This window comes from Hordeum vulgare, chromosome 2H (assembly GCF_904849725.1).
Source record: "Hordeum vulgare subsp. vulgare chromosome 2H, MorexV3_pseudomolecules_assembly, whole genome shotgun sequence".
NCBI lineage: Eukaryota > Viridiplantae > Streptophyta > Magnoliopsida > Poales > Poaceae > Hordeum > Hordeum vulgare.
Window position 1 is genome coordinate 490,180,998 of NC_058519.1, and position 24,268 is coordinate 490,205,265.

At 45.3% G+C, this 24,268-nt stretch overlaps 1 long non-coding RNA gene across 1 annotated transcript; it reads right to left on the minus strand.

The window, feature by feature from the left end:
- Positions 1-21,985: 21,985 nt before the first annotated feature.
- LOC123430310 lies at positions 21,986-22,349 on the minus strand. The gene is made up of 3 exons (XR_006622914.1): positions 22,317-22,349; positions 22,148-22,207; positions 21,986-22,068 (listed from the first exon to the last, which is right to left on the minus strand). It is a non-coding gene; the product is annotated as an uncharacterized LOC123430310 (long non-coding RNA).
- Positions 22,350-24,268: the final 1,919 nt, after the last annotated feature.

A 24,268-nucleotide genomic window follows, 5' to 3' on the forward strand; every position in this document is an offset into this window, starting at 1 on the left:
TACTTAAGTCCGGCCGAGGTTTCCGCCACGGCATCAAACGATGTGCGCAGGGTTCCCAAGCCCACCATCCGGGTGCCACTTCGTACACCGTGCCACTGCCTACCGCATCATGGTCCACCTCTGAGGTCAGCACCATGCACGGCCTCCAGCATTACTATAAACACCAGAAACTACTTGCAACTCCTGGACCGAGTACTACGCGATTAATAGACCGAGCGGGGTCATATTTCAGGGACCAGCATGTGGTAGTATCTAGTCTTGGATTACATACACGGAACTCAATTCCTAAGGACGGTTCCAATGAAACAACCCGCCATGTACTCCTACACAGCCTTTCACCGGTACCTTTACCAAATCAAATTCAACACACAACCTTTGCTCACCAAACTCATTCCACAATTCTGTTCATCTCCCAGATGACAGACCATACACAACTCTAAGCATAGCATGCATAGCAGGATAAGGCACATCATGGCTCAAGCAACTACCACGTATGCTAGGTTGCAAGGTTCGGCTATTTACTGCGACAAGGTTAAGTCATGCAAAGGAAGTGGGTTCAACTATCGTGGCAAAAGCAGTTGAAGCATTTGATCTTAAATGCAATAAATAGGTGCAGGAGCAAGAACATGGGAATTATCGGGATGATCAAAGGGGTTGCTTGCCTTGTTGCTCAGAGGAGGAACGATATCCGTCAGACGGATATTCGGTGGAATCCGGGGGTGCGGAGCCTACCGAAATGACAGGCAACATTCAATAACAATCATATGCACACAAAATGATGCATGAGCATGGCATGAGAATGCAAGGTGATAAGTTATTATAATCAATATGTATTAGATTTAGAGTTGATTTGAATCACATTCGGATATCAATTCCAAACGGGGTATTCGCATACCGTTTTAATTGATTCGACCTGATGCTCAGATCAACTTGATGTTAACATGCATGAAATGTCATGTTATGGTACTGATTTTTAATTAGGACAGTGGTGATCATTGTATTCATAATGAAATTTGAATAATTTTCCAAATTCCATTTAAAAAGTAATTATAAGAATTGAATTATTCCTTATTCCACAATTTAGGTTTCTGTAACTTTTTGAAACATCGTTGAAAATAGCATATTCAGAATCCTTGAATTTTTCTGATACTTTTTCATATATAAATTATTTTCATTGGAGTTACGGATTAATTTCTATGAATTTTACAAGTTTTAGCAATTTCCTGGAATTATTTCTATACTGGAAATATTTTTATTGCATCAGCATGACATCAGCAGGTCCATCTGGCCGTTGAAAGTCAAACCTGACCAGTGGGACCCACTGATCAGTCTCTCTGGTCAATTTTAGATTAAGATTAAACTTAATTAACTGATTAACCTTGCTGGACCCACATGTCAGTGACTGATTAACTTATTTGATTTATTTTTATTAGTTTTAAACTTGCCAGAGGCTGGCCCCACCAGTCAGTAGCTCAGGCCAGCCGAGATCCACCGGCGGCGAGGTCGTCCTTGCCGGCGAGGAGCCTCCGGCGACCACCAGCACGGCTGAGGGGCTCGGAAACGGCGCACAGGGGGCCAAATGCTGCGCGGAGAGCACCAGAGGAACGGCACATCTCTCGCAGCTCCATTTCTGCACTTGGCCGGGGCTGATCTGGCCGGAGATGACGCCGGCGATGAGCTTGGCGGCGGCCAAGGCTTGGGCGTCATCGGGGTCTTTGATCTAGAGGAAACTACGCTCGGTTCTTAGCTGCTACAGCATCTACGCGTCAACCTGAAGCTGCTGGTGCCCTCGGAAGGACGAGCTGATCATCAGAGGGCTACCGGCAACGAGCGGCAGCGGCGGTCCTCGTCGGGCTCCGGTGAAACTAGAGCTAGAGGAGGGGATCAACGGGAAAAACTTAGGGGAAACGACCGCATGCTCACGGGGAGTGCAGAGCAGGGCTTAGACGGCTCGGGGAAGGCATGGGGGCGACGGATCGACGGGAGAGGTCCGGCGGCCAGAGGTGGAAGACGATGGCGCCGCGGGCGTTGCAGGGCTCGGGGTGGCTTCGGCTTCTGCAGGGAGGACCAGACCGACGAGGCGGAGCTAATGGCGTGCTCTGGGAGGGGATCCTATGGCTAGGGGCACGGGCAGCTCGAGCTTTGCTCGGCTCCAATGGCGGCAGCAAGGAGGAGCAAGAGATCCGGGAGGAGGGAGAGAGCCGATGCGGGGAAAGGATAGGTGAGGCCTCGGGGAGCTTATCCCTGGCTTTGCCAGCACAGGGCGGCGGCCAGGCAGGCGCACAGGTGCGTGGCCGCGCCGGAGGAGGCGGCGGCCACCTCCTGCTGCCTACTGGCGGGAGGAAGACGACAGGGCTTAGATGGGCTGGGCCAGGCCATAGAAGACATGTAACTCTTTTCCCTTTTTCTTCTGTTTTGTTTTTTCTGTTTTGCTATTTATTTCAGCTCCAAAACAAACAGTAAAAACTATTTTAGACCTCCTGAAATATTGTTATAACATTCCCAACCATTTCCAAAGTTTTCAACATTTTTGGAAATTTATAGATTCTGATTTCAAATTTAAATTTTGAAACCAGTGGCTTTTGTATTAATTTAAAAATGCTTAAGGTGTCAAGAAAATAGTTTTCTCCAATGCTCATTTACTTTCATGATTTATCAGAAAGTTTGAACATTTCTTGAGGCCATTTTGGGTTCATTGATTTGAACTAGTTTGAGATTTTCTTTAATTGAATTAGTGGCTAGGGTTTTGGGTTTTTCCTTTGCCACTTTGTTGTTTTTGTTGAAACTTCTTAGATGCAAATGCAAAGAAGACATGAGCACAAGACTAACTTGCTTAAGGGTTAGGGATGTGACAACTCACCCCCACTCAACAGAATCTCGTCCCGAGATTTAGAAGTCGTCGGGAATAACGCATGATACTCAAGTCGGAGACGATCCTCTCTTTCCCAAGTTGCCTCCTTTTCGGAATGATTTGACCATTGAACTTTAAGAAACTTGAGGTTTCGACGTCGAGTGGTACGCTCAGCTTGATCAAGAATACGCACGGGGTATTCTCGGTATGAAAGGTTATCTTGGAGATCAAGCGTTTCGTGGTCCACTTCACGGATAGGATCCGAAAAGCAACGCCTGAGTTGCGAGACGTGGAAAACATCATGAACCTTGGAAAGATGCGGAGGAAGTTCCAACTGGTAGGCAACTTCTCCTCGTTTGGCAAGAATGCGAAAAGGACCAATGTAACGAGGAGCCAATTTTCCCGTGATACCGAATCGATGGGTACCCTTCAAAGGTGTAACCCGAAGGTAAGCCTTCTCGTCAACTTCAAAGGTCACAGCCTTATGATGACGATCATATTGGCTCTTTTGACGAGACTGGGCTCTTTTCAACTTTTCACGAATAATGCGAACCTGCTCTTCTGCATCCTGGATCATATCCGGACCAAAGAGTTGCCTCTCTGCGGTTTCTGACCAATTAAGAGGTGTTCGACATCTTCGTCCATAGAGAACTTCAAAAGGGGCTTTGCCCAAGCTCGATTGGTAACTATTGTTATAAGCGAATTCGGTGAATGGAAGACACTTCTCCCAATTCATACCGAATGATATAACACAAGCTCGGAGCATATCTTCTAGAATTTGATTCACTCTTTCTACTTGACCACTTGATTGGGGATGGAAAGCAGTGCTAAAAGATAAGTGAGTCCCCATGGCATTCTGAAAACTTTCCCATAAGCGAGAAGTAAAGATACATCCACGGTCCGAGTTAATCTCCAGGGGAACACCATGAAGAGACACTATTCGGGAGATATATAATTCTGCTAGCTGGCTAGCTGTTATACTCTCACGAACAGGAAGAAAATGAGCCACTTTGGAAAGACGGTCAATGACCACAAAGATAGCATTATTTCCTTTCTTGGTCTTGGGAAATCCGGTAATGAAATCCATGCTAACTTTATCCCATTTCCATTCAGGAATAGCTAAAGGTTGAAGGGTGCTAGCAGGCCGTTGATGTTCTGCCTTAACTCGACGACAAACGTCGCAGTTAGCAACGAACTCAGCAATTTCTCTCTTCATCCTAGTCCACGAGAACCTCTGGCGTAGGTCCTGATACATCTTAGTACTACCGGGATGAATGGTGAGAGGAGAATCATGAGCCTCCTTAAGGATTAACTTCCTTAGATGTGGGTTCTTAGGAACCACTAAACGATTCTGGAAGAACACAACACCTTGATCGTTCATGGAAAATTCTTTAGCGTTTCCGCTAAAAATATTCTCCTTGATCCGTGATATACCCTTGTCACGCTTTTGGCCAGCTATAATTTGATCCTTAAGAGTAGGCTTCGCCACCAAGGTAGAAAGAAATCCTTGAGGAACAATATGAAGATTCAACTTCCGAAAGTCCTCATGGAGGTGTGGTTGACCTTGTTGTAACATCAAATTGTTATAATAAGATTTACGACTTAGTGCATCGGCCATAACATTGGCCTTCCCCGGGGTGTAAGTTTTCCCTAAGTCGTAATCCGAGATCAACTCAACCCACCGTCTTTGCCTGAGGCTCAAATCCGGCTGGGTGAAGATATATTTCAGACTTTGGTGATCAGTGAATATTTCGCAACGATTACCCAGAAGGTAATGTCGCCAGGTTTTTAGTGCATGGACCACAGCTGCAAGCTCAAGGTCATGTGTGGGATAATTATCCTCATGTGGACGCAACTGTCGAGATGCATATGCGATCACATGACGATCTTGCATGAGAATGCAACCTAATCCTTGTCGCGAGGCGTCGCAATAGATAACAAAGTCCTTGAAACATCTGGTGGTAGCAACACAGGTGCGGAAGTCAGGCGTCTTTTCAGTTCCTGAAAACTATGCTCACACTATGGTGTCCACTCGAACTTTTTATCTTTCTTGAGGAGTTCAGTTAGAGGCTTTGCAACCTTGGAGAAATTCTCGACAAAGCGGCGACAATAGCTCGCTAGACCAAGAAAACTCCTAACTTGCTTAACCGATTCAGGTTGGGTCCAATCAAGGACAGCTTGAACTCTCTCGGGATTGACAGCAATACCCTTACCAGAGATTACGTGGCCTAGATAGGTAACTTCTGGTAACCAGAATTCACATTTTGAAAATTTGGCATAAAGGCGATGCTCTCGAAGTTTCATCAATACCAGCCTTAGATGCTCGGGATGTTCTTGTTCATTCTTCGAGTAGATGAGAATATCATTGAGGTATACCACGATGAATTTATCCAAATACTCCATGAAGATTGAGTTCATCAGCCGAGAGAAAGTGGCTGGGGCATTGGTTAAACCGAAGGACATAACGGTGTACTCATATTGGCCATAACGAGTAACAAAAGCCGTTTTTGGAATGTCCCCGTTCTTAATCTTGATTTGATGGTATCCCAACCTCAAATCCATTTTGGAGAAGACTGAGGATCCAGCGAGCTGATCGTACAGGTCGTTGATCCTGGGGAGCGGATACTTGTTCTTAATGGTGACCAGATTAACTGGTCGGTAATCTACAGCCATCCGATCCGTTCCGTCTTTCTTCTTGACGAAGAGGACGGGACAAGCCCAAGGAGAAGAGCTAGGACGAATGAAACCCTTGTTCAAGGCCTCATCTAATTACTTCTTAAGTTCGGCTAGCTCCAGGGGTGCCATCTTATAAGGTCTCCTGGCTATTAGGACAGTTCCCGGAACAAGATCTATCACAAACTCTACATCTCTGTCAGGTGGAATTCCTGGCAGTTCCTCTGTAAAAACATCCGAGAAGTCACGGACTACCGGAATGTCTTCAAGTTCCGGAAGAGGGTTGGCATTTAAGGAATAGAGCTGGCATTTGGCAACTCGAGTAGAGACATTTACTATCTCATCCGAGGGATGGGTAAGCTGGACATTTCTAGAGTGAGTATCAATCTTGGCATAGTGAGCTGACATCCAGTCCATGCCCAAGATGATATTAATATCCGAAGATTTCAAAGCTATCAAAGAGGCTAGAAAAACTAGCGTGTCTACTAGAATTTCATTGTCATAGGTTATCCTAGAGGTTTGCCATTTACTACCAGGGGTTTGGACAACCAATGGGATTGGCATATCACAAAATGACATGTTATGCAATTGTGCATAACTTTCTGAAATGAAGGAATGAGAAGACCCAGTGTCAAAGAGAACGGACGCTGGGTGATGATTAACAAGAAGCATACCCAGCATGACGTCGGGATCCTCTGCAGCTTCTTCTGCTTACACATAGTTCACACGGCCACGTGCAGGAGTTGGCTTCACATAGTACGCTTTGCCCGACTTGGCCTGCCCGACGGACTTTCCGGGTTGCTTGGCACCCACATTCTGAGGACACTCACGGGAATAGTGCCCTGGTTCTCCACACTTGTAGCATATCACCTGGTTGGCACGTGGTGCAGCATTGCTAGCTGGACCACCATAAGCTTTTGCTGGAGGGTTGGCCTGATTCGTCTGAGGTGCCATGTAGGATGGCCTCGGAGTGTATCTTGGCGGCAGAGAACTGTTTGGAACCCACAGCCTGCGTTTTGGAAACGCGGAACCAGAAGACGAGCCAAAGTCACGGGAGTGCTTCCTTGTGGCTTCGAAGCCAGTATGACCAGTCTCCGCACTGATCGCCTTGTTGACTAGGGCTTGAAAACTTGCACACTCATGGAGGCGCAGGTCACGACGGAGCTCAGGGCTCAGACCCTTACGGAATCTTGCTTGCTTCTTGGCGTCAGTAGACACCTCCTCTGTTGCATAGCGGGCGAGGTTACCGAACTCGCGGCTATAGGCATCCACAGACAACTTGCCCTGAGTGAAGGCACAGAACTCCTCTCTCTTTCTGTCCATTAGGCCCTTTGGAATATGGTGCAGACGAAAAGCTGCACTGAAGTCTGCCCATGTGGCCACTGGTTCAGCGGGACGCATAGCTTCAAAATTCTCCCACCACAGATTGGCGGGTCCCTCCAGAAAATACGCCGCGAAGGTCACCTTGTCGGCCTCAGACACATTCGTAGAGCGAATCTTGCGTGAGATGCTGCACAGCCAGTCATCAGTGTCGAGGGGATCGACGGAATGATGAAACTTTGGAGGATTCAGCTTCACAAAGTCATTGAGGGACACTGCAGCATTCCTAGGCTGTCGAGCCGTATTCTGCTCAATACGCTCTAGAAGTCGGTTGGTCTCCCTTTTATTTCTTTCTGCCTCAAGCATCACTTCTACCAGAGAAGGTGGGTGAGGCAGGTCTTCCTGCGACGCTTGACTACCCTCACCTTGCTCATGAGCAGGGGCACGGTTCAGCCTGGTGAACACCATCCTGACAAACAAACTCATAGCTTAGACCAATATCATATCAGTACTAACTATGGATTAAGAATGTACTGAACACACGGAATGCGGAAATGAATATCCGAACAGCATGGTAACAAGCAACTGCTATATATACACCATGGTTCATACACACCCTTACATAGTTTAGTACACCCTTAACCGAAGAGCAAACTACTGGAATTGTGAAACTACTCATCAGAGGCTTACAAGCTTCCTATACATTATTTATCTAGGCCTCCGGAATTCATTTCACATTACAACCCTACTTCACAAGTCACGCAGGACTGTGAAAGTACGGCTACTACCATACTATCCTTCCGCTCACAGCTCAGGCATCCGCATAGAACATCTCATAGAGATTACCTCCATGGCCTGGAAGCTCAACCTACGGATCAGGAAACACTCTAGCCTGAGATCCCTGGGATCCATAAGGACACGGATGTGGCCTTGGTCCCCTGACTGGTGGTAAGAGGGGTCCCCGAAGAGGTGTTACTCCTCCTATAGCTGGCCAGTCAACGTGAGCCGGAAGATGGGTCCTAACAGGGTTCAGCATCTCCATCTCTCCATACCCTGTCTGGACTACCGGTGCCAGCTGCGTCAAAGTTGTCCACAGACGGGCACGGGTAGCATAAAGCTCCATGCGGAGAGCACGAGCATCCCTGTCTCTGTTCTCTAGCATCTCAAAAGTGGACTGCAGAAGTGGATCCTCCATAGAAGAATCAAAATAGACTCCACTGAGGTATCCCTCTTCACCAGGCTGAGAGGCCGGAACATAGCAGAACTCTGAATTCTGCAGCAGTGCATGTCTCGCTCTCATAATAGTCAGCATTGAATAGGCAGCATCTTGTACTGCCATGTCAACAGTGACTCCCAACCCATAGGACCAATGGATTGGCTTCTCTGCTCCAGGGTAATACGGAAATACCCTAATAGTGCAGATGTACAGGCTCTGGTTGAAGTCTCGGTACTGTTCCTCCACTGTGTACTCGGGGTACCAGCGGTAACCGCACACCGACATCACCCTGACCAGCATGGCCGTATGACCCGGTACATCAATGCACCTGGTCAGACGTACCACCTGACGAGAAGGACAGCCAGGCATCTGTAAATAGAGAGTAATGCAAAAGCATTAGAGCTCCGAATGCAAAATTGGGCAGCATAACGGCTGTAAATGCTCAAAAACAAATTTTGAGACAACCCAAAAATGGAATAGCGTAACCACTCAACTATCAAGTTCAACTCTCTGATCATCAAACTTACTTCCTGCTTACTAGGAAGAAAAGAAACCAATATCTCTTGACCCGTAGTCCTATAATCTACCGATCAGAAACACGAGCCTAGGATAAGATGAGTAACCTAGTCCTTAATTCCCGCAGAAGAGACGAGGATGACCAGAATAGAATAACTTGAGAAGAGAACAAGAGTCTTACGTTCCCTTCCACAAACAATTCCCTTATATATAACTAAAGCAATTCTAGACTCAACTTCGACCAGTTTGGCTTAGTAATCCTACAGTCAGTCAGGCTTTGATACCAGCGCTCTCGGGACCCCGATCCTAAGCCATAGGAATCCGGCCTGTAACACATCGCATCCCTTTGTGGTCTCACGCACGGTTAACTCCACGGCTGCAGCCTTACCTTAGCCGGGACCGTTTGCGTCTTTTGACTCACGTATGCGATAGTGTCGCTAGCAATCCAATGTCAAAGAACCCGGATCGACATGTCTAGTCATAAACCAAAGTGGCAGTACCGCACAAGGACAGGCATACATGACCCAACAAAGCAGGTGTCGGCCATCAGCGAACGTAGACGAGTCGTAGCAAGCTACAAGGACTCCATTACGTCGCGTGACATTTCCCCAAAGGGGACAGACACAGTAGCTAAGAAGGACACATGCCGGTCAACCAATGTGTCCGGAGCAGTAGCGAACTACCAAGGCTCGTTGGATCACAAAGGGGCATTTCCTTGTAAGGAGTGCTACTAAAGTTTACGACTAGGTATTCGAACCCCATACATATCAAGTAAGACACACGTACGCATGGCATACCGATATGTATAGATACATCGGTGGCATCACAACATAACCATAAACATACAAGATTTATTTAAGAGGCTCGGAAGAGCCACACACATAATATTACACATTAAGGTCTCTCGACCCATAATAGCAGTCATACAAATACAGGCCAGCGGAAGAGTTATAAACTGTCTGGGTACAGACACGGCAACTAGCAGCCACATGGCCTGACTATACTACAGAGCCGACGTAGGGCCAGATCGTAGCTGGGACACCAGCTACTCGTCGTCGTCGATGTCTACAAAGAACCCTCCGTTAGGGTCATTAGCAACCTCTGCAACATTTATTAAGCAAACATGAGTACGAAGGTACTCAGCAAGACTTTAGGAGGACTAACTACTCATGCAAGGTATCAAAAGGTATTATGGGGTTTCATGCGGGAAGCCAGCATATGACTCGTGGTTAGACACTTATATTTTTAAATAATTTTGACAACTTGATTTCTCGCACACGAGTCCACTAACACCACAACAATACACTATCGTGGAATCATTCCGTCGCCGTACGGAAATGCCGTCCACGACACTCACGCTTATCTTGACAATTTTATGAGTAGCCATTGAAGTTATCTATGAACAACATATGTCTCCAAGTAGTCCATATCCGCGGATGCGGCTATTCGAATAGATCATAACCCTGCAGGGGTGTACTTCGTCACACACGCTCTCGCCACTTATCGCCATGTGCACGTCATGCAGCTCGGCAACCTTCAAGCGGAAGCCCAGCGAGGGAGTCGGCCACGACCGTTAACCACTCTAGTACCTAGTCCAGGTTTATCGCCTATCTGAGAGTAACCCGTACGGAAGTCCGGCCGAGGTTTCCGCCACGGCCTCAAACGATGTGCGCAGGGTTCCCAAGCCCACCATCCGGGTGCCACTTGGTACACCGTGCCACTGCCTACCGCATCACGGTCCACCTCTCAGGTCAGCACCATGCACGGCCTCCAGCATTACTATAAACACCAGAAACTACTTGCAACTCCTGGACCGAGTACTACGCGATTAATAGGCCGAGCGGGGTCATATTTCAGGGCCCAGCATGTGGTAGTATCTAGTCTTGGATTACATACACGGAACTCAGTTCCTAAGGACGGTTCCAATGAAACAACCCGCCATGTACTCCTACATAGCCTTTCACCGGTACCTTTACCAAATCAAGTTCAACACACAACCTTTGCTCACCAAACTCATTCCACAATTCTGTTCATCTCCCAGATGACAGACCATACACAACTCTAAGCATAGCATGCATAGCAAGATAAGGCACATCATGGCTCAAGCAACTACCACGTATGCTAGGTTGCAAGGTTCGACTATTTACTGGGACAAGGTTAAGTCATGCAAAGGAAGTGGGTTCAACTATCGTGGCAAAAGCAGTTGAAGCATTTGATCTTAAATGCAATAAATAGGTGCAGGAGCAAGAACATGGGAATTATCGGGATGATCAAAGGGGTTGCGTGCCTTGTTGCTCAGAGGAGGAACGATATCCGTGAGACGGATATTCGGTGGAATCCGGGGGTGCGGAGCCTACCGAAATGAATGGCAACATTCAGTAACAATCATATGCACTCAAAATGATGCATGAGCATGGCATGAGAATGCAAGGTGATAAGTTATTATAATCAATATGTATTAGGTTTAGAGTTGATTTCAATCACATTCGGATATCAATTCCAAACGGGGTATTCGGATACCGTTTTAATTGATTCGACCTGATGCTCAGATCAACTTGATGTTAACATGCATGAAATGTCATGTTATGGTACTGATTTGTAATTAGGACAGTGGTGATCATTGTATTCATAATGAAATTTGAATAATTTTCCAAATTCCATTTAAAAAGTAATTATAAGAATTGAATTATTCCTTATTCCACAATTTAGGTTTCTGTAACTTTTTGAAACATCGTTGAAAATAGCATATTCAGAACCCTTGAATTTTTCTGATACTTTTTCATATATAAATTATTTTCATTGGAGTTACAGATTAATTTCTATGAATTTTACAAGTTTTAGCAATTTCCTGGAATTATTTCTATACTGGAAATATTTTTATTGCATCAGCATGACATCAGCAGGTCCATTTGGCCGTTGAAAGTCAAACCTGACCAGTGGGACCCACTGGTCAGTCTCTCTGGTCAATTTTAGATTAAGATTAAACTTAATTAACTGATTAACCTTGCTGGACCCACATGTCAGTGACTGATTAACTTATTTGATTTATTTTTATTAGTTTTAAACTTGCCCGAGGCTGGCCCCACCAGTCAGTGGCTCAGGCCAGCCGAGATCCACCGGCGGCGAGGTCGTCCTCGCCGGCGGGGAGCCTCCGGCGACCACCAGCACGGCTGAGGGGCTCGGAAACGGCGCACAGGGGGCCAAATGCTGCGTGGAGAGCACCAGAGGAACAACACATCTCTCGCAGCTCCATTTCTGCACTTGGCCGTGGCTGATCTGGCCGGAGATGACGCCGGCGACGAGCTTGGCGGCGGCCAAGGCTCGGGCGTCATCGGGGTCTTTGATCCAGAGGAAACTACGCTCGGTTCTTAGCTGCTACAACATCTACGCGTCGACCCGAAGCTGATGGTGCCCTCGGAAGGACGAGCTGATCATCGGAGGGCTACCGGCGACGAGCGGCAACGGCGGTCCTCGTCGGGCTCCGGTGAAACTAGAGCTAGAGGAGGGGATCGACGGGAAAAACTTAGGGGAAACGACCGCATGCTCACGGGGAGTGCAGAGCAGGGCTTAGACGGCTCGGGGAAGTCCTGGGGGCGACGGATCGACGGGAGAGGTCCGGCGGCCGGAGGTGGAAGACGATGGCGCCGCGGGCGTTGCAGGGCTCGGGGTGGCTTCGGCTTCTGCAGGGAGGACCAGACCGACGAGGCGGAGCTAATGGCGTGCTCTGGGAGGGGATCCTATGGCTAGGGGCACGGGCAGCTCAAGCTTTGCTCGGCTCCAATGGCGGCAGCAAGGAGGAGGAAGAGATCCGGGAGGAGGGAGAGAGCCGATGCGGGGAAAGAATAGGTGAGGCCTCGGGGAGCTTATCCCTGGCTTTGCCAGCACAAGGCGGCGGCCAGGCAGGCGCACAGGTGCGTGGCCGCGCCGGAGGAGGTGGCGGCCACCTCCTGCTGCCTACTGGCGGGAGGAAGACGACAGGGCTTAGATGGGCTGGGCCAGGCCAAAGGCGACAGGTAACTCTTTCCCCTTTTTCTTCTGTTTTGTTTTTTCTGTTTTGCTAACTATTGTTTTGCTATTTATTTCAGCTCCAAAACAAACAGTTAAAACTATTTTAGACCTCGTGACATATTGTTATAACATTCCCAACCATTTCCAAAGTTTTCAACATTTTGGGAAATTTATAGATTCTGATTTCAAATTTAAAGTTTGAAACCAGTGGCTTTTGTATTAATTTAAAAATGCTTAAGGTGTCAAGAAAATAGTTTTCTCCAATGCTCATTTACTTTCATGATTTATCAGAAAGTTTGAACATTCCTTGAGGCCATTTTGGGTTCATTGATTTGAACTAGTTTGAGATTTTCTTTAATTGAATTAGTGGCTAGGGTTTTGGGTTTTTCCTTTGCCACTTTGTTGTTTTTGTTGAAACTTCTTAGATGCAAATGCAAAGAAGACATGAGCACAAGACTAACTTGCTTAAGGGTTAGGGATGTGACACCTAAGATACAAGACGCTCCAAGCAAAACACATATCATGTGGTGAATAAAAATATAGCCCCAAGTAATGTTACCGATGGATTGAAGACGAAAGAGGGGATGCGTTCCCGGGGCATCCCCAAGCTTAGGCTTTTTGGTGTCCTTGAATTTGGCTTGGGGTGCCTTGGGCATTCCCAAGCTTGGGGTACTGTATAAAACTTGAATTCCATCTATATTGATGATGGGCTACTATATTCTCACTTTTCCATGGCTAGTACCCCCCGATACTAACCATAGTTTCATCAAAACAAGCAACCAACTCAACAAAAACAGAATCTGTCAAAAACAGACTAGTTTGTAGCAATCTGTATACTTCGTATACTTCTTGTACCTCAAAAAACCTGAACAATTACTATGGTCTGGGGAAAAAGCATCTAAATCAGCAGCAAAAAGAATTAACTCAAAAGATCTTTCTAAATAAAAATGAAAAATCATCTCGTGAGCAGAAAGTTTCTGTCTTTTTCCAGCAAGATCAAACAACCATTACCAAGACTAGTCATAAAGGCTTTGCTTGGCTCAGACACAAAAATAAACACAAAAGACACAATCATAACAGAATTATGAAAGTGTGGACGCAACAAAACAGAAAGAAAAAGATAAATTCATTGGGTTGCCTCCCAACAAGCGCTATGGTTTAACGCCCTTAGCTAGGCATTGATAATTCAATGATGCTCACATAAAAGACAAGAATTGAAGCACAACGAGAGCATCATGAAGCATGTGAAAATCACATCTAAGTCTAACATACTTCCTATGGATAGGCATTTTATAGGAAAATAGATTGTCAAGACAACCAATAGTTACCATATGCAAGGAAGAAGAAAGAGACAATAGCAATCTCAACATAACGAGAGGTGATTTAGTGATATGAAAGTTTCTATCACCATATTTTCCTCTCTCTCAATAATTACATGTGGGATCATATTCGAATTCAACAATGTAACTATCACATAGGATATTCTTTTTATGATCCACATGCATGCAAAGTTGACGCTCTTCAAAAATAGTGGGATTATCATCAACTAAAGTCACGACTTCTCCAAACCCACTTTCAATAATATTGCAAATATCATATTCATCATGAGGCTTAAACAAATTTTCAAGATCATAAGAAAAATCATCGCCCCATTCATGATCATTGCAACAAATAGTGGACATAGCAAAACTAGCATCCCCAAGCTTAGGGTTTTCCATATTTTTAGCATGATTGTCACTAATAGAATTTATAGTGAAACCATTGCAATCATGCTTTTCATCCAAGGAGCCCTCGTGAATCACTTCATAACTTTCTTCCTCACAATTTTCAGATTCACGCATCTCAAGCAAAACTCCATAAAGATAGTCAAGTGAACTCAACTCACTAGCAATTGGATCAACATAATTGGATCTCTTAGAGAGATTAGCAAGTGGATGAGGATCCATATCACTAGATTTTCAGTAAGCGAAGATGCAAGCATATTGTAGGCACATGGCACACAAGCGAACAGAAAGCAAGCGAGAGAAAAGGGTGAACGAAAAAGGCAAACAAAAAAAGGCAAATTGGTGAAGTGGGGGAGAGGAAAACGAGAGGCAACTGGCAAACAAAGTAAATGCAAGGGATGAGTTTGCGAAACCTACTTGGATGAGTTCTTGACTTGATCTTCCTCCCCGGCAACGGCGCCAGAAATTCTTCTGCCGCGGCAACAAAAGTCCTTCCCTGGCGCGTAGGAATTCTTCTTGTTACTTCTCTAGTTTGAGTCGGTTTTTCCCTTGAAGAGGAAAGGGTGATGCAGCACAGGAGCAGTAAGTATTTCCCTCAGTTTGAGAACCAAGGTATCGAACCAAAAGGAGGGCCTCGTCAAGTCCAAAGTACGTGCGCAAAAACAGACAAGCTTGCACCCAACGCTTCAAAGGGGTTGTCAATCCCTTCAAGATTGTTTGCAAAGTGAGATCTGAAGACGAAAAGTGCAACAAAGTAAAAAGTGTAAGGCTGAAAATATGGTGTGGAGTAGACCCTGGGGGCCATAGTTTTCACTAGAGGCTTCTCTCAAAATAGCAAGTATTACGGTGGGTGAACAAATTACTGTCGAGCAATTGATAGAACCACGCAAAGTCATGACGATATCTAAGGCAATGATCTAGCATATAGGCATCATGTCCAAGACAAGTAGACCGATACTTTCTGCATCTACTACTATTACTCCACACATCGACCGCTATCCAGCATGCATCTAGTGTATTGAGTTCATGACGAACAGAGTAACGCTTTAAGCAACATGACATGATGTAGAGGGATAATCTCAAACCAATGATGAAAACCCCATCTTTTTACCCTTGATGGCAACAACACGATACGTGCCTCGGTACCCCTTCTGTCACTGGGTGAGGTCACCGCACGGTATGAACCCAAAACCAAGCACTTCTCCGATGGCAAGAATCATAGATCTAGTTGACCAAACAAAACCCACAACTCGAAGAGAATTACAAGGATATGAAATCATGCATAAGAGAGATAAGAAGGAACTCAAATAAGATTCATAGATAATCTGATCATAAATCCACAATTCATCGGATCTCGACAAACACACCGCAAAGGAAATTACATCTGATAGATATCCATAAAGATCATGGAGAACTTTGTATTGAAGATCCAAGAGAGAGAAGAAGCAATCTAGTTACTAGCTATGGACCCGTAGGTCTATGGTGAACTACTCACGCATCATCAGAGAGGTCAGGGTGTTGATGAAAAAGCCCTCCGTGTCCGAATCTCCCCTCCGGTAGGGCACCAGGACGTACCCCAGATGGGATCTTGCGGAGACAGAAGCTTGCGGCGGCGGAAAAGTAATTACGATGCTCCCCTGATTTTTTTGGGAATATTTGGGAATTTATAGGCACAAGATCTTGGTCAGGGGACCTCTAGGGTGCCCACAAGCCAACATGATGCGACCCCCCTCCTAGCCGCGGGTGGGGGCTTGTGGGGCCCCTGGGGCTCTTCTGGCTTGCCCCCCAAGTTCTCCGATCTTCTTCCGTTCCAGAAAAAAATATTTTCGGGGATTTTCTTCCGTTTGGACTTTGTTTCAAAATCTCCTTTGAAAGGGGTCAAAAACATGGAAAAAACAGGAACTGGCACTTGGCAGTGGATTAATAAGTTAGTCCCAGAAAATTAATAAAAGGCATGCAAAACATCCAAAGATTGACAAGATAATAGCATGAAACCATCAAAAATTATAGATACGTTGGAGACGTATCAAACCTCACCAAGTACAAGACCCCGACAAGCACCTTTGCCGGGATGACGACCGAAGCCCCCGGCAAGCTCCCTTGCCGGGACGAAGAACCAAGGCCCCGACAAGCTCCTCGCGGGGATGACGGGGTTGGGCACTGGAGGGCAACCGCCCTTGCCACAGTAACACTGCCCCCGAGATCCAGCGCATTCCGCATGCGCCAGCGCAGCGTCCTGGTGTCGAAACACTTGGATACATGTCTTCACCGGCACATCACTGAGAAGGACAAGGCGTGCATTTAATGCACCTGACAGTGGTAGATCGATAAGCACCGCTCTAGGTTCACTGTAACTCCTCTTGAACCTACCATCGAGCACTGTAGGTGACCCCTTTGCCTATAAAAGGAGGCCCTTAGCTCATTCATAAGGGGTTAGACTCTTTGTACATTGACTCATAAGACGATCATCAACGGTCACTGTAATGACCAACAACAGAGCGCTTAATACAACCAGACAAGCAAGACGTAGGGTTTTACGTGTAAGCGGCCCGAACCTTGGTAAAAGGCTTGTCGGGTGCTGATTGTTAGCTCTGCTCTTCACGTCACCTTTACTCGCCCTACGGTCACAAGGGTTTCACATTGATTCCCATAGGTGTCGACCTCGCATTGCCGACAGATAAGAACATCCAGGAGATCATGCAAAATCAGAAGAGTCTTGAGAGAGTTGTGGAGACAAAATTCCACAACATGGATATGCACGTAACTGAGTTAACCACCATTGTGAGACAGCTTCAACATGAAGTTGACTCTATGGAGATTCCACACTCAAAGGATGAAGATGAAGATGATGATGATGACGAGGAAGAGTCTCATCCTCCCACTACTATAGAGTTCAACACCAGGCCAAGGTCAGTTGTTGTTCCTGCTCAAGAGACAAGACAGACATCTTCAGCACAAGCTTCAGCACCAGCTCTAGCTTAAGCTCCTTCAGTAACAACTCCTCCAGCTCCAGTACATTCAGCAGAAGCCTTCACCGACGTTGTTCTATCGACTCCATCATGAGGTTCCCAGAGAGACGAGTAGTTGTGTACTTTTGAACTTTTTGGAAACTTGTTGCCAAAGGGGGGGAAATGTATAGATCATATACTTCATGTGAGACAGAGCTTTTGACTCTATTTGCTCTCGTTTGGTTTTAATAACTTTGGTTTTGGATGACATTATCCTATCTGTGTGATTGATCATACGCTTTATCTTGTGTGATGCTACGATATCATCTTTTAGCTATCCTTGTGATGATCACTCACTTATCCTGTTGGTGTCATGTGCATTGCTATTATTTTTACGCACCTCCAAGATGTATGTGACATGGAAGAGTAACCCATGATCCTAATCGATCGTGCATTTTCATTCAAACGCAAATTTTAAATAATGCACAAATGCTTTTCAGATACTTCTCAAAGCGTCTATGTTAATCATTGATTATATCTTTTGTCGAAGCTTTGATCTATATGTTTTCATCAATTACCAAAAAGGGGGAGATTGAAAGCACAATTGCTCCCTAGTGTGGATTTGATAATTGATCACACCATATGCATCATTGGACTAATGTGTTTTCCAAATATATTTCAGAAAAGTACAAAACATGCTATGGCTTAAGGTTTACGCGGAGATACCCCTTGATGCAAGAAAGGAACAATATTGGCTCAAGCTTCAAGCTAGAAGACTTTTCATTTTTTATTTGTGAGAAATCACTCTTGAGTCCATAGGAAAGCCAATACTATTAGAAGGGGGTGAGGTAGTAAAATGAACTGATTGCTCAAATGCTCAAAGCTAGCTACCAAAACACTGAATCATTTTTCCCACATATCCACTCTGTCAAGTTCCACATTCACAAATTCGGTGCAACCAACATTTCCACTTTGGACCCACCGAGTTTGAACCTGAGACAGAACCCTAGACATTTCCACCAAATCGGTGCAACAGAAACTACATCGGTGCTACCGAGTTTAGTGTGACCAACACTCTTTTGCCAAGATACACAAAATCGGAATTTCCGAGTTTGAGTATCGCTGCCACCGAGTTTGGTCATCTGACCGTTAGTCACCTTTTCGGTGCCACCGAGTTCTATATATCGGTGTCACAGAGAATCAAAGTTCACACCTGTAGTTCTAGTCGGTAGCACTGAGTTGTCCACTTCAGTGTCACCGAGAATAAAAGTTCACACCTTTAGTACTAGTCGGTACCACCGAGTTGTCCACCTCGGTGTCACCGAGTTTGCACTTTTGTGTGTAACGGTTGGTGTCGTGGTTTTGTCACGGCAGATGTCCTTGTGAAAGGACTTAAGGATGGAGCCATCACACCTTGGTTGCGACTCAAAGGGGGTGAGCGAAAGCGAGACTCGGATTTACCCAGGTTCGGCCCCTCGCCTGACCTAGCCCTCGATGATTTCTAACTTGCCCCTATATTCCCCAGGGACTTGCCTATATATATAGGTCGAGGCCCTAGGATTTACAAGAGTCCTGGCTATGCTACAAATCTTAGCTTTCCCTATCTCTAAGTCGTCGTTCTTTCCAATACCGGAAACCTCCTTGGCGGTCTATCCTCTGTATAGCTCCTGAACCGCCATCCGGCTCCTGGGCCAAGGCATGTATTACCAATGAATGAGTCGCCCCTTTAGTCACCCGGCCCAGCTAGGGCGGTTTACACCGCAGGTAATATCCCCAACATTAGGCCCCAGATTGTCTTGAATTTATTCACGCCAATAAACCTTCACTCATTTTGGGGCGACTTGTATCACTCCTAGCTTTTGACGGATGATAAGCCGCCATCCATCGTGAACTGTTTGAGCCGCCATGCAGTCTTTGATCACATCACCTCATCCCTTCAATTTCAGGGTTTTAATGCCATAACCACCCAACGGATCTTTTGCACCGCCATTTACTTATCCCGAAAATCCAGGCGCCATCATTGCAAATTTTCAATTTGTCGCCTCTATTCCCGCGTCTGCCGCCTTGATTGCAGCTCCGGTCCTTTAAATAGCTGCATGGGGAGTGGGGGCACCGTCACCTACCTCCACTTCGTCTACCTCGTGTCCTTCATCTTCCTCGCGCCAGCGCCTCGGCCTCCTCGCCGTTCCCCGATGCTCCGTCGCCAGCCGCCGCATCCTAGGCGTCTCCGGGCCAATCGAAGGCGCCAAGCTCTCCGCGTCCATCTCCGGCGTCGTCCTCCTCTCTCAGGTAAACGCCTTTCTCCATTAGGGTTAGACTGAGGACTCCATTGTTCTTGTAAGTTAGCTCCGGAACACAACGAACATCTTTCTTTACTCCGGATCCGCTTAATATTCTTGCGGTAGATACTTTGTAGTAGCAAACCGTGGTGCTCTCATTGCATCTCTCGGCCATTTGAGGTTTTACTCCGTAGATACAGATGATAGCACTGCCGCATTCTTGCCTTCATAGGCTTCGCAATTTTTCCAAGTATTATCTTTTTAATTCGATATACCCGTAGATCTGTAATTTACTGCTCGCTTTTAGAAACATGTTTATCCTTTCTCCTGGGAATATCCCTAAAGAAAAAAAATCCTTTGTCGGTCGAGGGGCGAGTCATAACACCTTTGTAGACATACCATAAATCGCTCAACTGTCGATTTAGAATGCCTTCATATCCATACCTTTAGTCACCTAATGGCGAGTCATAAGGTCTTTACAGACACATCGTAGACCTCCAACTGGCAAGTTGCCATATTTCATGGTCATCACTGAGCCGCCTTGTTTCCTCTTTTTGTAGTCATGGTCGTCGTCTTGAAATGCGATTGGTTACCAACCAAGATTGATGACGCTATTATTGAGAAACTAGCAAAAGAGCCCATGCGTTGCAACGGGAGAACAAAATCCTCGTTTGCACCAAGCGACTCATTCATGTTGCCACTTCTATATTCCATCTTCTCCTTTCAATATTACCGGGGTTTTTGGTTTAATATGGCATTGTTCTTTAATTTCACCCCTTCTCTTTCATTTCGCCATGAGAATCTTCACCTTTCGATCTTAGCGAATTTTGTGATTTATGCCACTGTCCTTTAATTTCGCCCTTCAAAATATCATAAGCTGTACATTTGACTGCCTAGGATGATCCTGCTAGGGATACACCTCGGGAGTTGAAACATACCTTCCAGTGTGTTGCTACGGTGTCATGCATATACTCTGGTTCAACACTAGTTTTGAAACATACCTTTAGGATCCTCATGAAAACTAAACAATATTGTCAACCTTTTCTTTACAATTAAATCACTATTTTCATTTACCGTCAATTTATATTTATTGCACTGATGTACATAAAAATATATACGTGTGCTTGCATAATTTGTTACATCATGGGTTGACAACGCCTTATATTTGACTTTTGTCATTGGATATCGAACCTATACTTGGGAAAGGGGTGCTTCCTTGTTGTAAGAGCTATGCAATAACCTTAAGACTGGGATTAGCAGCCTAGTATATGAGAAGCCATGCATTTATCCCAGTGTCGTATATATATCAAAATTATGTATTGTGTCTTAATCAGAAGAACTTCGGAAAATCTACCAAATCGAAAAACAACAAGCACATGAGCACATTTACAACTTCCAGAAATAAAGAAAAACAGACACAAAACTAAAGGCAAATGGACATAATTCCCATCATACCAATATGCATGATACTTGTTTTGTGCATACATTCATGTTCGAGACGAATACCTTTTGTGTGCATACAAGTGCCGCAAAAGCATCTTGTCTAAAAATAGCAAAACTCAGAAGAGAAATTAATATCCTTCTCTGCTCCTATGGCTCTTTTCAGTTGTTTTTCGTTAAACAATCTATTGATCACACCATTGCAATTGATGTGCAAGACTGATTCTCGAGGCTCAAACCTCAATTGCAAGATTGAAATGAATAGCAATGGCCATTCCTCTCATGAAATATTTACATTTCTATGAAAGATAAATGCCCTTGTTCTCCCTCTCATAAGCTCCAAAATTGACCCTCCCTCTCATAAGCTCCAAAATTGACCCTTCTGATACGGAACTGGAGATAATGAAAAGATGCACACCACAAGAATCTGGAGGAAACTTCCTAGTAGAATTCTCTAATGACAAGCAATTAGCGCAAAATCTGGCTGATGCACTAACAGTGAGACATGCATTATGTCCAATAAGTAGAGCCCCTTTAACCATACCATGTCCCAGCAAAGCCAATCCCGCGCTATAGGTTCCTGGCTTCCTTGCAAATGCCATACAACAGACCCCCTAAGTGTACTGTTTCTTGAACAGTGTATGCCTCTTAGCTGGGTCCTTCTTCTTGGCTCCCTTGCCCTTGTTGGATGATAACATAAGAGTAAGAATTCAGCAAACAAACTACAACTGAATCCCAGCATAAAGGCGAAAGTGAAATGGAAGTAGAGAGAGGCAGCACTTGTACACCATGTAGACCATTCCACCCGCTCCAGAAAATGCGCTCATTAATCCAGCAGTGCGTCGTGCCTTCAGGAGAGCCTTGCCATCAGAATCCTCTTCCAAGTGCTCAACACCAATCATGTCATCCCATACGCTCAACACCTATTTTTGAAGCAGCACAGAAAGAAATTGCAGTCAGGTACAAACAGCAAGAAACTTGGCAAACAATGGGTATAGAAAACACTCACTTTTCCTAAAAGGTCAAGCTGTTCATCGAGTGTGTGAAAACTCAGGTTAGGTCCTTCTTCAGGTGGCGGCAAGCTAGTGATGACCTGGAAACATATATATTTATCACTAAACCCGAAGTGACAAAAAGATTCCGAATATCTAAAGAAATTCTTGAGAATAAACCTTGAAACTATATCCCTGGTCGATAAGGAATTGTTGCCTTTTTGTCGAATAATACATTTCCTGCATAAAAAAATATGTCATGCTAAAATTGATCTAAATTCCAGAGGCATGGTTTGGAATAAAGCCAAATGAAAAACTAATGCAGTAATCATTAGTGAGACACACACACCTGTGTGTCGATTGATACAAGAGAGTAGAAAAAGGCATTGTATTCTTCTTTTCCACCTGCCATCCTATCTTGATGCTTACCCTGCAGCCCCAACAGTTGAAACAGATTCAGTGGCACCATAGAAAACATTGTATCACTAACTATTATATATCACTTCTGCCATCTGATTGGCCACACCTTAGGCACAAAGGTCCCTATCTTTGTCTCCACCTCTAACCTTCTTTGTTGGACCATCAGCTGGAGACTCTTTTTAAAAAAATAGTACAACTACATGGATTAAATAACTGAGAGATGCTTCTATTATGTTATTTTTAGTGTTTGGATCAGTTACATGCTTGTTCTGAATTTCTTTTCCAACACCCTGCCATAAATGGTAACACAGAAAACTTGAAAGACTGTACCTAATACAAGTTGCAGCCATGTCCTTGTCAGTGAAAACACCGATGGGATCAACAATCAACTCGGCACCCGCCTCATTCAATGGATATCCTTGGGGTTTCTACATCCAAATGTTGTGTAATTACTAATTAGTTTGTATACGTTTACATTAAAATCAGCTACATAGCCACCCAAGTGAACCGTAAGAAACCTGCAGCCAAACACGGTAACCTCTTTCTCACTGAAGAGAAGGGCCTTGAAGTTCCCAACCCCATTGGAGTCCTCGTCGAACTAAAGGTATGAGTCGTTGACAGAGTACAAGTCAACGCAAGCAGCAGGTTGTCGGTGGCAGCAGGGTGTCGGTGGCGGAGGCGGAGGTGAGCTGGTTATACATGGGAGATGGGGGAGCGTGACAGCAACCGAGAGGAGGCTATATGTACCATTCAACCAACAAAATCAAGTCATGTTAGAAATTTTTTCACCAAGCAAAAACATTGTATGAGCCATTCAACTAACAAAATCAAGTCATGTTAAAAATTTATTCCACCAAGCACACATATTGTATGATGAATCGGACCCCAAACATTTATGCGAGTTCAGAAGAAATTAATGTGTTGTGACATTACCTGTTTAGTATGACCATTGTTACATGTGTAAACCACGACTCAGTGGTCAGCACGCCAGATGACGACCCGTCGATTGCCGTCACCTTCACATCTATTTGCAGCCAATCAACATGGTGGGTACATGTTAGTGGCAGCAACCGAACTGATGGTCACATCACAATAGCAAGCAAAATGATTTGTTTCCTTGGTGGCATCAGCCAAAAACATGTGAAGCAAGAAAGATCAAATTCAGACTGGCAACCAAAGTATCTTCAGTTCCTAGCTTTAGGACTTTAGTCAACACATCATTCCGTGAGCTCTTCAACTTAGACCTATGAACCTGAATGACAATAAAGTTAACTCACTTTGATGCTAGACTGAAGAAGGCTTTACAAAAGCTCTTGACAGAAAAATGTGCTATTAAAGAATATGTCATTGGCACTGGATCAATGTATCTGTATACACTTTCAATGGCCCTTGCAACTCCTTACACATACAGAACATGTGGTGCCCCGTGCTGCATGAATGAAAATTGGTGCAAAATGCATGAACTACAGAATGATATAGGCAAATGAGTATAAAGACCACCTTGTTGATCATGACGCTGCTGAAGACCTGGAGCTGCTTCTTCAGAACGCCCTACTCATCTCATGACGTACGAAGAAGTGGAGGTCAGAGAGGCGCGGTGCAGCACGAACGCATTACGTCGACGGCGGTGGCGTCGTCCAGGAAATCGTGGCCACGGTTCCAAGTCCTGGATGAGGCGTTCGATTGAGTGGATTGAGGGCGTGCAGCGGTTTCCAAAACACTTATCCACCCTACCCAGAAGCCTTGGTGAACGCAAGTTATTTCTCCACCCTGCTCGTCGCCGGCCACCACCAGCCCCCGCATCTTGCTGAACGCTCGCCTGAGGCCCCCGTACCGGCGCCTCATGTCGATGCGCGGGTCGGCCTCTATGCTGCCCGGGCG